Consider the following 13,087-nt stretch of genomic DNA (forward strand, 5'->3'; position numbering starts at 1 on the left):
GACGTTGGTTATGTCTAAACTTGATTACTGCAACGCACTCTAGCAAGGTACTAACCAACGTAACCTCAAGAAACTCCAGATGGCCCAAAACAATGCGATCAGAGCAGCCCTCGCCATTCCTAGGTCAGTGCACATCTCTGAGACTAGGAAGAGTTTACACTGGCTCTCTGACGCCCAAAGAATCTCACTCAAATCACTGACTCTCACTCACAAATGTGTCAACAACCAGGCCCCTACCTACTTAACCTCCCGTTTCTCTCAATACATCCCCTCACGGACCCTAAAATCTGTAGTACAGTCGCTAACTATTCCAAAATACAACTTGCAGACTGCCGGAGGTGTTAGCTTCCCAGTCCTCGCATCCAAACTTTGGAACTCCGTGCCACTATCCATCAGAACCCTCCCGTCAGCCACGCTCTTTAAACAGAAAGCCAAGCTATGGCTATCTTCCCCACCGCACTCACTACCAGCCTAAGCCACCTGCTCTATGCATTACCGGCATCACCTTTGCTCATGAACGTATTGCTTGCGTGTACCGGCAGCTACGCCCCTTTGTACCTTTGTGCCCTAGATATGCACCTGTAAATTTAACTCTATGCCTGTCTGTAACTGTATTAATGCCATTTTTTGTACCTGTACCTTCAGATATGCGCCTGGTTGCCCTTGGGCCTAGTGCGCTATACAAATAAATAAAATACAAATCAGCATCCTTGATTCCCTGGGCATCTCGTATACGAACTATGCGGATGACACACAGGTTCTCATCCCACTCACGGGTGACTACCTGGTGGATACAAAAACACTAACCACCATCTACTCCACTATCCAATCATGGATGACAGATAACTGGCTATGCCTCAATAGTGAAAAAAACAAACTCCTCCTCATAGGGGCACCCTCCACCCTGGGGAACCTCGGTGAACAGTACGCTTCCTTCACTATTGACAACATTCCCATCAAGGTCTCCAATCACATGAAGACACTCGGAGTCTACCTAGACTCCGACCTGTCAATGGATAGACAGGTCAATGCCATCTCCTCCTCCTCAGCCTACTACTCTAAAGTCCTCAACGCTGCCAGACCTTTCCTGTCACGCTAGACTTGCCTCACCATTGCCAGGGCAATAATTGGATCCAGGCTAGACTACTGTAATGCCCTGCTTGTTGGAACCTCCAATAAAAACCTGGCCAAACTTCAGCTAGTTCAAAATAATGCACTGAGGGCGGCCACAGGTACCGCGAGAAAAGACCACATCTCCGAAGTCAGAAGACAGGCACACTGGCTCCCGGTGAAAGAGAGGATTGTTTTGAAAACACTCGCCCTCACCCACAAATGCCTCCATGAACTTGCTCCACCCTACTTGACCCAAAGAATCACCAAGCATTCTGCCACCAGACCATTAAGAATGTGCTACTCCAACACGATTGTCACGCCCAAAACACGCAAGGTGCGCGCAGGTGGCGCTAGCTTTCCCACACGGGCCGCCACCCACTGAAACGCACTGCCACCGCACATAAGAATGATTGAATCCCACCAAGCCTTCCGCAAAGCTATTAAAACCAAGCTCTTTGTATGAAACGTACCTGACTGCATTCTGTAACTGTACTATGAATATCATGCTTCACCTGTAATTTGTGTATCCATAAGACCTCTGGTCACCTGCATAACCGCTGAATTAAGAATCCAACATTTACTTGTAACAGCGCCTCGATGTCCATGGGCTGCAAGTGCACTATACAAATGCGAATAAATAAATAAATAAATAAGGACGGGGAAGACGCAAATCACCATCAATGCTTGGGAAAGAGGCTAATGACCACCACAGCCTCGGAAAAGACGGTAATCACCACCACAGCCTCGGAAAAGACGCTAATCACATCACATGCTCAAGAAAGACGACTGGGGCATTGGAACAGAGAAGAGGTCCAACACTCACCTAATCAAATCTTCCTGGAATGGAAGGTCTTCCTAGTTTATGCTGCTTCCTACACTTGTAATTCTCGAGGCTTGAGCTGCAGCCGAGAGACAGAAACAGGGGCCCAGAGACCGGGGCAATGCCTCACACGTCCTCTCCACACCAGCCCCAGTCAAGAAGCTCTGTGCTGCTCAAAATAAACTGCGCATGCGCGGCACGACCCTGGCCACATCACTTGCTCGGCCACGTGCCCGAGGTGGTCACCATCACTTGCACATGCTCAGGAAAGACCGGAAGCACCATCACATGCTCCGGGCACAAGTCACTTGAACATGCTCGGGAAATACACTAATCACCGGTGTGTTTTCCGAGAGGGGACTCCACTTCACATTGCTCGCTCAAACTCTCAAACTTCCCCCCTTATCTCTTAGGACTTGTGCGCGCTCAAACTCTCAAACTTACCCCCTTATCTCTTAGGACTTGTGCTCGCTCAAACTCTCAAACTTCCCCCCTTATCTCTTAGGACTTGTGCTACTGCAAATAAAAATGACACGCGTGGAAAAGATGGGATCACCATCACATGCTCAGGAAAGACAGGAATTGCTGCCACGTGCCGACAGACATTAATCACCATCATATGCTGAGGAAAGACACTAATCACCATCATATGCTGGGGAAAGACACTAATCACTATCATATGCCCGGGAAAGACACTAATCACTAGCCTGCTCACCAATGACAACAAATGCCAAGATTACCCATTCCATTCGGGAGATACCAGACCTGCAGAAGTTTAAGTTTCCATTCTGGGACTTGTAGTCCTGAATTTCCTCATTATTAAACTCAGGACTACAAGTCCAAAAATGCACCGTAAAATTTGGAAGTAGTGTCTCTGGAAAAGAATGGATAATGTTGGAATGTAAGTTTAAACTGACTGCAGCCGTCCACCTCTTTGTGTTTTCTTCAGGTGCTAGCTTTGCGTGCTGTGCGGTTGTGGCAGAGGAACGGGCAGAGGACAGTTATAGACTTGCCGTTCAGGCTCTATATTGGGGTGGTGGATCAGAGGGCATCAGGGGCATTTGCGGGAACTGGCCAGTGAAAATGATATGATATGATAATATAGGTTATTTATAACACGCTTAATACCCAGAGGTTTCCAAGAACGGACCCGAGGATCGAACCTGCGTTACTCCGTGTCGTCTTGCTTCCAAGGCGAGTACGTGGCCCCTGAGCTATCCCCGAGACAAATGTAATAATGTAATTGGACGAGCAAATATTTTTTAAATCCACACCCAATCAAGGGGGTAATTCATAGAATTGAGCGCACAAGTGGCACACGCGGCTGGCGCACAGTGTGCGCGTGCGACTTTCTGCGCCAGCCGCGTGCGCTAAAATCCATTTCTGCGCACAGCGTATTCATGGATTTTAGCTTCCAAAACCAGCTGTGGCGCAGAGTGGCGCAGCGACCCTGCAGCAGCGCCAGTTACGCCCCAACCGCTCCCCGTGCGCCATGCACAGCGCACAAATCCCGTACATGGCGCACAGGACCCCAACCACGAAAACGCCTTTTAAACTCCCCGCGCACCCCTTCGAATACATGTACCCCGCTGCATGCAGAGTCTCACACGCGATTGGAGCGGGGTACGTGTATTTCGGGTGTACGCGGGAAGTTTCTCACGCGATTGGAGCAGGGTACGTGTATTTTGGGGGTGCGTTGGAAGTTTCCCACACGATAGGCCCTGTGCGAGTGGGGTATGTGTATTACTGGGGTTCGCGGGAAGTTTCACACGCGATAGGCCCTGTGCGAGTGGGGTACGTGTATTTCAGGGGTGCGCAGGAAGTTTCACACGCGATAGGCCCTGTGCGAGTGGGGTACGTGTATTACTGGGGTTTGCGGGAAGTTTCACACGCGATAGGGCCTGTGCGATTGGGGTACATGTATTTCGGGGGTTTGCAGGAAGTTTCACACGCGATAGGTCCTGTGCGAGTAGGGTACGTGTATAACTGGGGTTCGCGGGAAGTTTCACACGCGATAGGCCCTGTGCGAGTGGGGTATGTGTATTTTGGGGGTGCGCGGGAAGTTTCACACGCGATAGGCCCTGTGCGAGTGGGGTACATATATTACTGTGGTTCGCGGGAAGTTTCACACGCGATAGGGCCTGTGCGAGTGGGGTATATGTATTACTGGGGTTCGTGGGAAGTTATACAGGCGATAGGCCCTGTGCGAGTGGGGTACGTGTTTTCGGGGGTGCGCGGGAAGTTTCACACGCGATAGGCCCTGTGCGAGTGGGGTACGTGTATTTTGGGGCTGTGCGGGAAGTTTCACATGCGATTGGAGCAGGGTACGTGTATTTTGGGGGTGCGCAGGAAGTTTCACACGCGATAGGCCCTGTGCGAGTGGGGTACGTGTTTTTCGGGGGTGTGTGGGAAGTTTCACACGCGATAGGCACTGTGCGAGTGGGGTACGTGTATTACTAGGGTTCGGGGGAAGTTTCACACGCGATAGACCCTGTGCGAGTGGGGTACGTGTGTTTCGGGGGTGCGCGGGAAGTTTCACACGCGATAGGCCCTGTGCGAGTAGGGTACGTATATTTCGGGGGTGCGCGGGAAGTTTCACACGCGATAGGCCCTGTGCGAGTGGGGTACGTGTATTACTGGGGTTCGCGGGAAGTTTTACACGCAATAGGCCCTGTGCGAGTGGGGTACGTGTATTTCGGGGGTGCGCGGGAAGTGTCACACGCGATAGGCCCTGTGCGAGTGGGGTACGTGTATTTCGGGGGTGCGTGGGAAGTTTCACACGCGATTGGAGCAGGGTATGTGTATTTCGGGGGTGCATGGGAAGTTTCACACGCGATAGGCCCCGTGCAAGTGGGGTACGTGTATTTCGGGGATGCGCGGGAAGTAACACACGCGATTGGAGCAGGGTACGTGTATTTCAGGGGTGCGCGGGAAGTTTCACCCACGATAGGCCCTGTGCGAGTGGGGTATGTGTATTACTGGGGTTAGCGGGAAGTTTCACACGCGATTTTGCTGTCAGAGCGGGGTACGTGTATCCAATGGGGTGCGCGGGGAGTCCCACACATGAATTGGCAGTGTGGGTCCTCCCAGGTGTCCCCTCTACCCCCTCCACGGGCCCTGCAGGCAGCCCACACCACAGGCGACTACCCTGCACCCCTGGTCATGTCCCGCAGGCAGCCCATCCACCATGGGCATGCCCCCCAGCCAAGCCACATGTCACGTTGCATTATGATCACCAACTCATGTTCCCCAGCAGCCCCACCCCCCGGCAGTCAGGGGCACCTGCCAGCAGGCCCCCACTCATGTCCCTCAGCACCCCCACCCCCAGCAGTCAGGGGCACCTGCCAGCAGGCCCCCACTTATGTCCCACTCATGTCCCCCAGCACCCCCAGCAGTCAGGGGCACCTGCCAGCAGGCCCCCACTCATGTCCCACTCATGTCCCCCAGCACCCCTACCCCCAGCAGTCAGGGGCACCTGCCAGCAGGCCCCCACTCATGTCCCCCAGCACCCCCACCCCGCAGCAGTCAGGGGCACTTGCCAGCAGGCCCCCACCCATGTCCCCCAGCACCCCCACACCCCAGCAGTCAGAGGCACCTGCCAGCAGGCCCCCACTCATGTCCCACTCATGTCCCCCAGCACCCCCACCCCCCATCAATCAGGGGCACCTTCCAGCAGGCCCCCACTCATGTCCCCCAGAACCCCCACCCCCAGCAGTCAGGGGCACCTGCCAGCAGGCCCCCACTCATGTCCCCCTGCCCCCACGTCATGACGATCCTCAATCATGGGCCTTATGCCCACCCACATCACACCCCACGCCACCCCAGCCCAAAGACCCAACCAAGTATTGCATCCACCCACATAGAAATGCCAATTACATGATACAACCTGAATGGCAAGTATGTAAATGAACACATGTCCGTCACACACACACAATGGGTGCAAGTGAATGTGAAAACCCACATCGTGACATGCATGAAATCAATGAGAGAATACCACACATCGAAGTATGAAACAAAAATGTATTGAACCCAAAATAAATGTAATGAAAAGAAAACACACAATAATGGGAATAAGAAATAAAACGCAGCATGTCCGGAAAAGAATCAAAAATATTAAATCAGAACCCAAAGAAATCCAATTGAAAATGTGTCCAAAGTCTCAGTCCAACAAAGCAAATCCAAGGGAAAAAAATAAGTGAAATCCATTGCTCCATGGTGAAATGAAAATAAAAAGACAAATCCACTGTTCAACTATATACAAATCACCAATCCAGGGTCCATGAGCCCAACAAATGAAATGAAACCTACAAAAATACTACCTAATAAAGAACCATGTACAAAAACGTGGTGCATTGTCCAAGCGCCCCAAAATAAACAAAAACAGAAAGGAAACCTAACACTATCTAACTATATACAATGGCGGCGGGCAAGTCCTGCGGCTCACTCTGTGCTGTCCCGGGCCAGGGCATCATCGAACTCCATGTCGATGTCCCGGAGGTGGGCCTCTGCCCTTGCCCCGAGGTCTCGCAATGAGGCACTCATGGCCTGTTCCAACTCCCTGCGAGTTGCCTTGAGGCACTCTGCCCGCCTCAACGCCCGACGCATGGAGAACTCCGCCCTGACCATGGTGAGCTGCGCCTCTTCCGCCCGCCGCCGCTCCGCATCTATCTGCTGGCCCAACCGCTGCCACACGGAAGACACTCCCATTCCTGGGTCCTCCTGACCTCTGGCCGATGCCTGCCCCTCCGATGTTGATGGCCCCAAGCCATCATTGCTCCCACCTACAGCCTGCTCTTGATGCTGCTGCTGCTGCTGCTGTCCATGTGCCCTGTTTGATGATTCCTGCACATCCTCCATCAGCTGGTCTCCAGTTGTGGTGTCCACTCATGCTGGACTGGCGACTCCCGACTGTGGCAGGGATGTGAGCTCCACCAAGCTGGCTGTGTTGGTTGGGCCAGGTACACAAGGGGCCCCGGTGGAATCTGGGCCGGAAGACGGCAGGGAGAACGACTGGCGCATAGTCTCCACAGAGGAGGAGAGGTCCATCAGAGTGCGCGACACATGTAGGAACCCACCGACCAGGGCCCCTCCCAACAATGCTACGTCACGACGCTGCTGTTCGTGATGGCGTGCGTTCTCCGCCCAGGAAGAACGCACGTCATCACGAATGTCACGCGTGCGCAATGCGACACCAATCAGGACGGAGCCCATACGGTCAAGGGACCACTCGTCTGCAGGTAGTGGGGAGGTAGATGACATAGCACTATCCCCTACCTGCGGACGGGCCTGGGACGGGGCATCCCTGCTGGTGCATGGTGGTGCAGTCACAGGGTCAAGGACAGGGACATGCACAGGCCCCTCTATGGAGACCTGTGCTGCCTCCTGACCCTGGCCCTGGACTGCAGCACTTGCACCAGTGGTACTACCCCCACCAGATCCCATGTGCGGCTCAGTAGTCGGCTCCTCCTCCTCTCTGGAGACCACCAACCTGGATGTCTCTGTACTGTCTTCCGCCATTACAAGCCCCTGTGGGGGCTCACCCGGCCCTTCCGCCACAGCCGTAGTGGCAGACGCGGCACCAGCCCCCTTGCTCCCGGATGATGGCAACCCCTGGGAGGGTGGCTGGGCCTTGCGTCGCCGCCCGGTGGAGGCATCCCCGCCGCTTGGCTCCACAGCGCCGTCTCTGACCTCTTCTTCACTTGACGCTGCGTAGAGGGAGACATAGAACACAAGCATCAGGGTACAGTACAACATTCCCCTAGACAGGAAGCAATAACACATGAGTGGCAGTGTCTAATGTCACTTCCATCCTGTTCCTCCACAACACATGGGTGAATGCAGGCAACACACATGCATGAACAGGCACAGCGCCTGCAATCAACATCAGCATCCATGTACAAGGGCCTCTATTAACCAAAATGTTGCCTTCAAATTCACATGCATCATGGCTCACACTGATCCCATGCACACACATCACCGGAGGGTCATGCACCATGCCTTGCACACCACAGACACAGTGCATAGACACAGTGCATACAACGGTGACCGCACTGCATGAGTGAATGTACACATCATCACAGACATGTGTCATGAATCCATGGCATACCTAAGTCACACACACACTTCTCAGACACACACACATGTGCACCATACATGTACATGACAGCAGCGCCCATCCCTCACACCCCCACCATGTGCAAGAACAGACACTGGCATGCTTTCATGTGTGCATTTGCCATACAGCTACCCATGTTGCATTGTAACTCATGCACCAACCATGTGGCTCACACATTACTGGTCTCACATGCATGACCATGATGTCCCTGCACACACACATCCATGCATGGCCTGTGTAAGACATACAGGCAAGTATCAGACTACCAGCACACTGCAACATGCCCTGTATCACATACCAATGCTTGGCCAGTTACCGCTCAACTCCAGACGGGTCTTCCTCCGCAGGATCTGGGCGTGGAGCGCTGGCCCACGCGTTCCAGGACCCTCATCTGGATGTCACTCATGCTGACCCGGCCCCCCTCCACGAGGTGCCGGGCCTTGTAGATGGTCCTGGACCTCAAGTCCTCCCAGCTCTTCTTGACCTGCTTGATGACTCGGGTTGCCACCCCCTCTGCGTTGATGGCAACCACTATGTCGGCCCAGATCCTCTCACGTCCTTCCTTGTTGGCGCGTGATGTTCCGAAGAGAGCCTTAAAATGCCCCAGGACATGCTCCACCAGGACACCAACTTCCTTCACACTGAAGCTGGTGGCCCTCTGCCTTTCTGGCTGGGGGTCGCCAGTGGTCTCAGATGGTGTTTGCCCAGACATGGCGACCCCCGAGGCAGGTGTGGATGGGCAACTGGGTCCTGGGGCTGGGCTGTGGAGCAATGGTATCCAGTCGGGAGTCTTCTGTTCCAGCAGGGGTGGACACAGCAACTGGAACCCTGGCTGACGTGCAGGCACCAAATAGCAGGGCACGTGGGCAGCAGGCAGGCAGGCAGCAGCAGATGGCAGGTGGGAGCGTGCTCGGGGCTCTGGGGGGCAGTAATTCGGCCTTCTGGGCAGGAGTGTGGTCTTCCTTGTGTTTTCGCATGGCCAGCTTGATACGGAGTGATTTGGCACGTGCAAAAATTGCACGTCAGTGTGTAATTCGAGGAAAGGCGTTTAGCGTGTAAGTGTGTAAGCAAACGTACGCAGTTTCATTGGACGAAAGGCCCTTAGGGCGTTTAACGTGACACGCGCAGGCGTTTCCCTCGTGGGCATAGTGGTTCATGGCGCGTGAAAAAACTGCACGTCCGCGTGTGAATGCGTGTAATCCGAGGAAAGGGACTACACGTCTGTGACGTGACGCAGGCATTTCCCTCAGCACGGGTGCATGTGTACACGTCCAAGAACTGCAGGTCCGAGTGTCAGCTCGTGTAATTGGAGGAAAGGGCCTTAGCGCGTACACGCGTAAGTGACGTTGTACATGTGGGCCGGTTTGAAAGGTACGTGTAGGACCCCATTTCCTTTTACATGCTTTTCGTGGAGAGTGAGTGGGTGAATTCTGTACTTCTTGTCGGTTCACACACGATTACTTCACAGCGTTTCAAGTTCGTACTCCCTGTTACCTCTGACAGCGTTCTATTTTTTTGTTGGGCCTGTTTCCTCAAACAGCATTCACTTCTTCTTTTGTCCTGTATCCTTAGACAGCGTACAATTCTTCCTTTGGCGGGGGTGTTGCCAACGCGCACATGCGCGTCTTTTTCACGTTCTTTTTCCAGGCAGACGGTGAGTCGCGCACGTTTTTACCAACTGTGCTTGCCCATACGTCGCATACCCCTTCAGAGGTCATTGTAGGCTGCGTGTAAAACGCGTACACTTATTTTTGTGTTTCTGGGTGCCACATCGTAGTGCGGTTTCATTTTTCCACGCACCTGGTCTACGAGGGGTTGCGTGCACGTTATTTTTTTGTTTTCGGGGTGCCTGTGCGTTGCGTGACCTGTCATCTTCCCCCAGGGGTCACAGACAGCCTTGTTAGAGCACTAGGGTATGAATTCCATCTAGTACCCTACCCCTTTCACCCCCAATTGCCCAGGACAATGGTTTACTGCAACTCCAATACGCACAACAACATCAATGCCATGGTTGGGAGGCGACCAAGCGGTAAGGGAGGCAAAGTAGGCCGACCTCCAAAAGGTGGGCGTGGTGGGCGCGGTAGGGGACGTGGCCAGGATTTGCAGGGTGCCCTTAGACCCCCATGTGTGGAGGACCAATCAGGGACATCCATGCTCCGCCCCCATGGTTGAGGGAAACGTGGATGACACCATCCCAGCTCAGCCTTTGTTAGACGAGCCCATTGTGGCACCTGACCCGGCACAGGATGACTCCCTGGCTGACTTCCATGTCAGCAAGTCTAAGCCACGTGTGGCGGTGCAAGTTGGTGTCACCAGGCCACGTGGATCTGGGGCAGCGATGCCATCTGCTACCCCAAGGAGGCAGGGTGGGGAGGCTGCAGGGGCAGCTGCAGCTCCATCCACCCCAGCTCTGAGTTTCCAAACCGGGACAGTGTCGGTCCAGGTCCATCAAACTGACATTGCCCCTGTCAACATCATACTTCAGTCAATGCCTGCACCAAGACCTATGGTCATTGTGCATTCGCACACTCCTAGTACCCAGTCTTCCGGCGCTTCTGCCCCTACTGACCAGAGCGGCGTAAGCCACTCAGGCTCCGCTCCACCTTTGAAAAAGAGGAAGTAGGGTGCTCTGGCACTACAGGCTGAGACCCCAGACATGGCTACACACTCCTGCACGTCAAGGAAGCCTAGCTTTAATAACACCGAACTCGATGCACTTGTGGCCTATGTGTCGGCACATAGCCGCAAAATGGTGGTGACTGCAGGGTGCAAGACCACACCTGGTCAACGTAGGGCACACTGGCAGACCATCGCGGACCGCATAAGTACCCTTGGATTTGTGAGGCGCATAGCTGATGATTGCTACAAGCGGTGGAATGACCTGAAACGCAGAGCAAAGAACAAGCTGGCCTCAAATCATGCCGCTACTCTGTGACTGGCGGTGGGTCTCCACCAGCGGACAATGAACTCACTGAACATGAGTCTGTTGCTGGCACCTTCATCACAGAGGAACAGATCCAAGGTGTCGGAGACCTACCTGATTACGACGCATTGTCCGGTGAGTGCCCATGCATGTGTGTGTAATCCATGTGTATCTTGTTTGGGTGACGGGTTCTGTTTGAGTGCCAGGTGAGGGTGTGTACTCCTGAGTGTTATGGGTCACCCATCTCCTTCCTCCAATACATTCACATGCCTTGGATTTGGGTATGACAGTATCCCTTCTGCCAATTAGGCCCACATTACTACAGTTGACCTTGAACTGTCATTTTGCAACAACATTGTTCAGAATTTTTTAAGTGTTCATTCAGGCTGATTGTTTCCACTCTCCCATTTTTGCTACGCATTTTTCACCCCTATTGCAACATATGTGATATGCTTGGGTCATTGTTTACAGCCCACATTGGCCCCTATTTTTACCTGGTTATGTGAATGATTAGACCATTCAGGGCGATAGAGTATTGGCCTGCTGAAATTCATTTTTAGGGCCTGTTGGCATGTGGAACATGACAGATGTTTCCTGTCATGTTAAAGTGACCAACCATTGATGTGTACATCGGCCTACAATCACTGTATTATTGGACACTGGATGTGTTGCAGTGTGTGGCACATGCATATTTTGCAACACTATTCTGTATTAATCTTCTCATCATGTCCATGTGACATGGATGTGTGACAGTACTCATTCACTGACATATTGCTGTAGTTTTGTAATTTACCATGGCTAAGCTACATGACATCTGTGTGCTGGCATGTGTCATGTGTGTGTATTGGACATGCCACTCACAGCCTGATGTGTGATGCCAGTGCTACCCAACATGCTGCAAACGTGTTGCTTTTCCATCTTGTTCCCCTCAGTGTCTGCCTTTTTGACTCCTCTTCAAACTCAATGACAGTGCATGCATGGTAGGCTTATAGTCATGTGGTACATGTGTAAACCATGTACAGGATATCTGTCTTGTCAGGCCTATGTGTGTGCTATGGTGCTCATGCCTATGTATTTCATGTATTTGAAGGTGACGACGCACTTGATGCTGGTGAGGTTCATGAGATGGTGCAGACCCAGGGGGATTCTAAGCCACGACCAGGCACCAGTGGGGGACGTGGTGTGGTGGTGGGTGAAAACACTTAGTACTGCAGACCATACTGTCGAGGGGTGTCTCTGGGTGCAGCTTCTCAGACCTCTATTCAGGTGCTGAGTCGGATGATGAGACTTATGTGCTGTCGCAGGTGAGTGCTTCTGGCAGGGATTCTGTTCTGTCCAACCCACCTGCACCAGGGGTAGAACCCTCTATGGTGATGTCAGTGTTGGTAGGTCTGCAGGTTACGGATGCAGGGTCACACTCCACAGCATCTGATCCTGTTCCTGGGCCAGCAGATCAGAGGGGGAATGCAGTCCTGCAGCCTCAGGCAGTGCCAGCACAGCAGGGTGCAGATCGCCTTGCCCCAAACAGGTGTCGTGCCCGTCAACACGGTGGCTGTGCGCCACCGGGCAATACTGTATTGGAAAACTCCATGTACGGTATGGCAACCCAACAGGCAGCATCAGTAGAAATGATGGCTCAGGCAATGGAGAGGGTGGCCACTTCCATTATCCCCCCTCAAAGGCAGATGGAGCAACAACAGCAGGCAACAGACTCCATTTGCCAATCACACAGGGAAGACATGTTGGCGTCCAACAGGGACCGACGGGTGGCACTGGAGACTCTGTGCCAATCCATATCAATAGAGTCCCAGGGCCACAGGGAAGCCCTGAGGGTAGAACTCCATAATCTCAGGAAGACTCTGCTTGTACTTGAGGCTTCCCGAAATGTTAGGGCAGAACAGCAGCTGGAGCAGCTCACACGTTCGCTCTCAGCTGAGCTGTAGGCAACCGTTGAGGTGGTGCATGGGGATCTCCGCACTTTAATCCTCCAGAATCAGACCTTCCAGACCCGCATGCTTGCTGCCATGGAGGACCATACCAGTGCTTTGCGTGGGCTGCCTCCCATTGTGCCACCGCCTCCTGATGCAGCAGCAGAGGGTGAAGAGAGAGACAGCAG

The 13,087-nt window shown here is 53.3% G+C and overlaps 1 protein-coding gene across 1 annotated transcript in view; it reads right to left on the bottom strand.

The window, feature by feature from the left end:
• Positions 1-2,114, bottom strand: part of LOC138515407 (zinc finger protein 585A-like) — an 84,225-nt gene extending 82,111 nt beyond the window's left edge. Inside the window, exon 1 of the mRNA XM_069630259.1 lies at positions 1,937-2,114. The gene's annotated coding sequence lies outside the window, so the exon portion shown is untranslated. The remainder of the gene's footprint in view (positions 1-1,936) is intronic.
• Positions 2,115-13,087: the final 10,973 nt, after the last annotated feature.

This window comes from Ambystoma mexicanum, chromosome 6q, assembly GCF_040938575.1.
Source record: "Ambystoma mexicanum isolate Mex_15411 chromosome 6q, UKY_AmexF1_1, whole genome shotgun sequence".
NCBI classification, from domain to species: Eukaryota; Metazoa; Chordata; class Amphibia; order Caudata; family Ambystomatidae; genus Ambystoma; species Ambystoma mexicanum.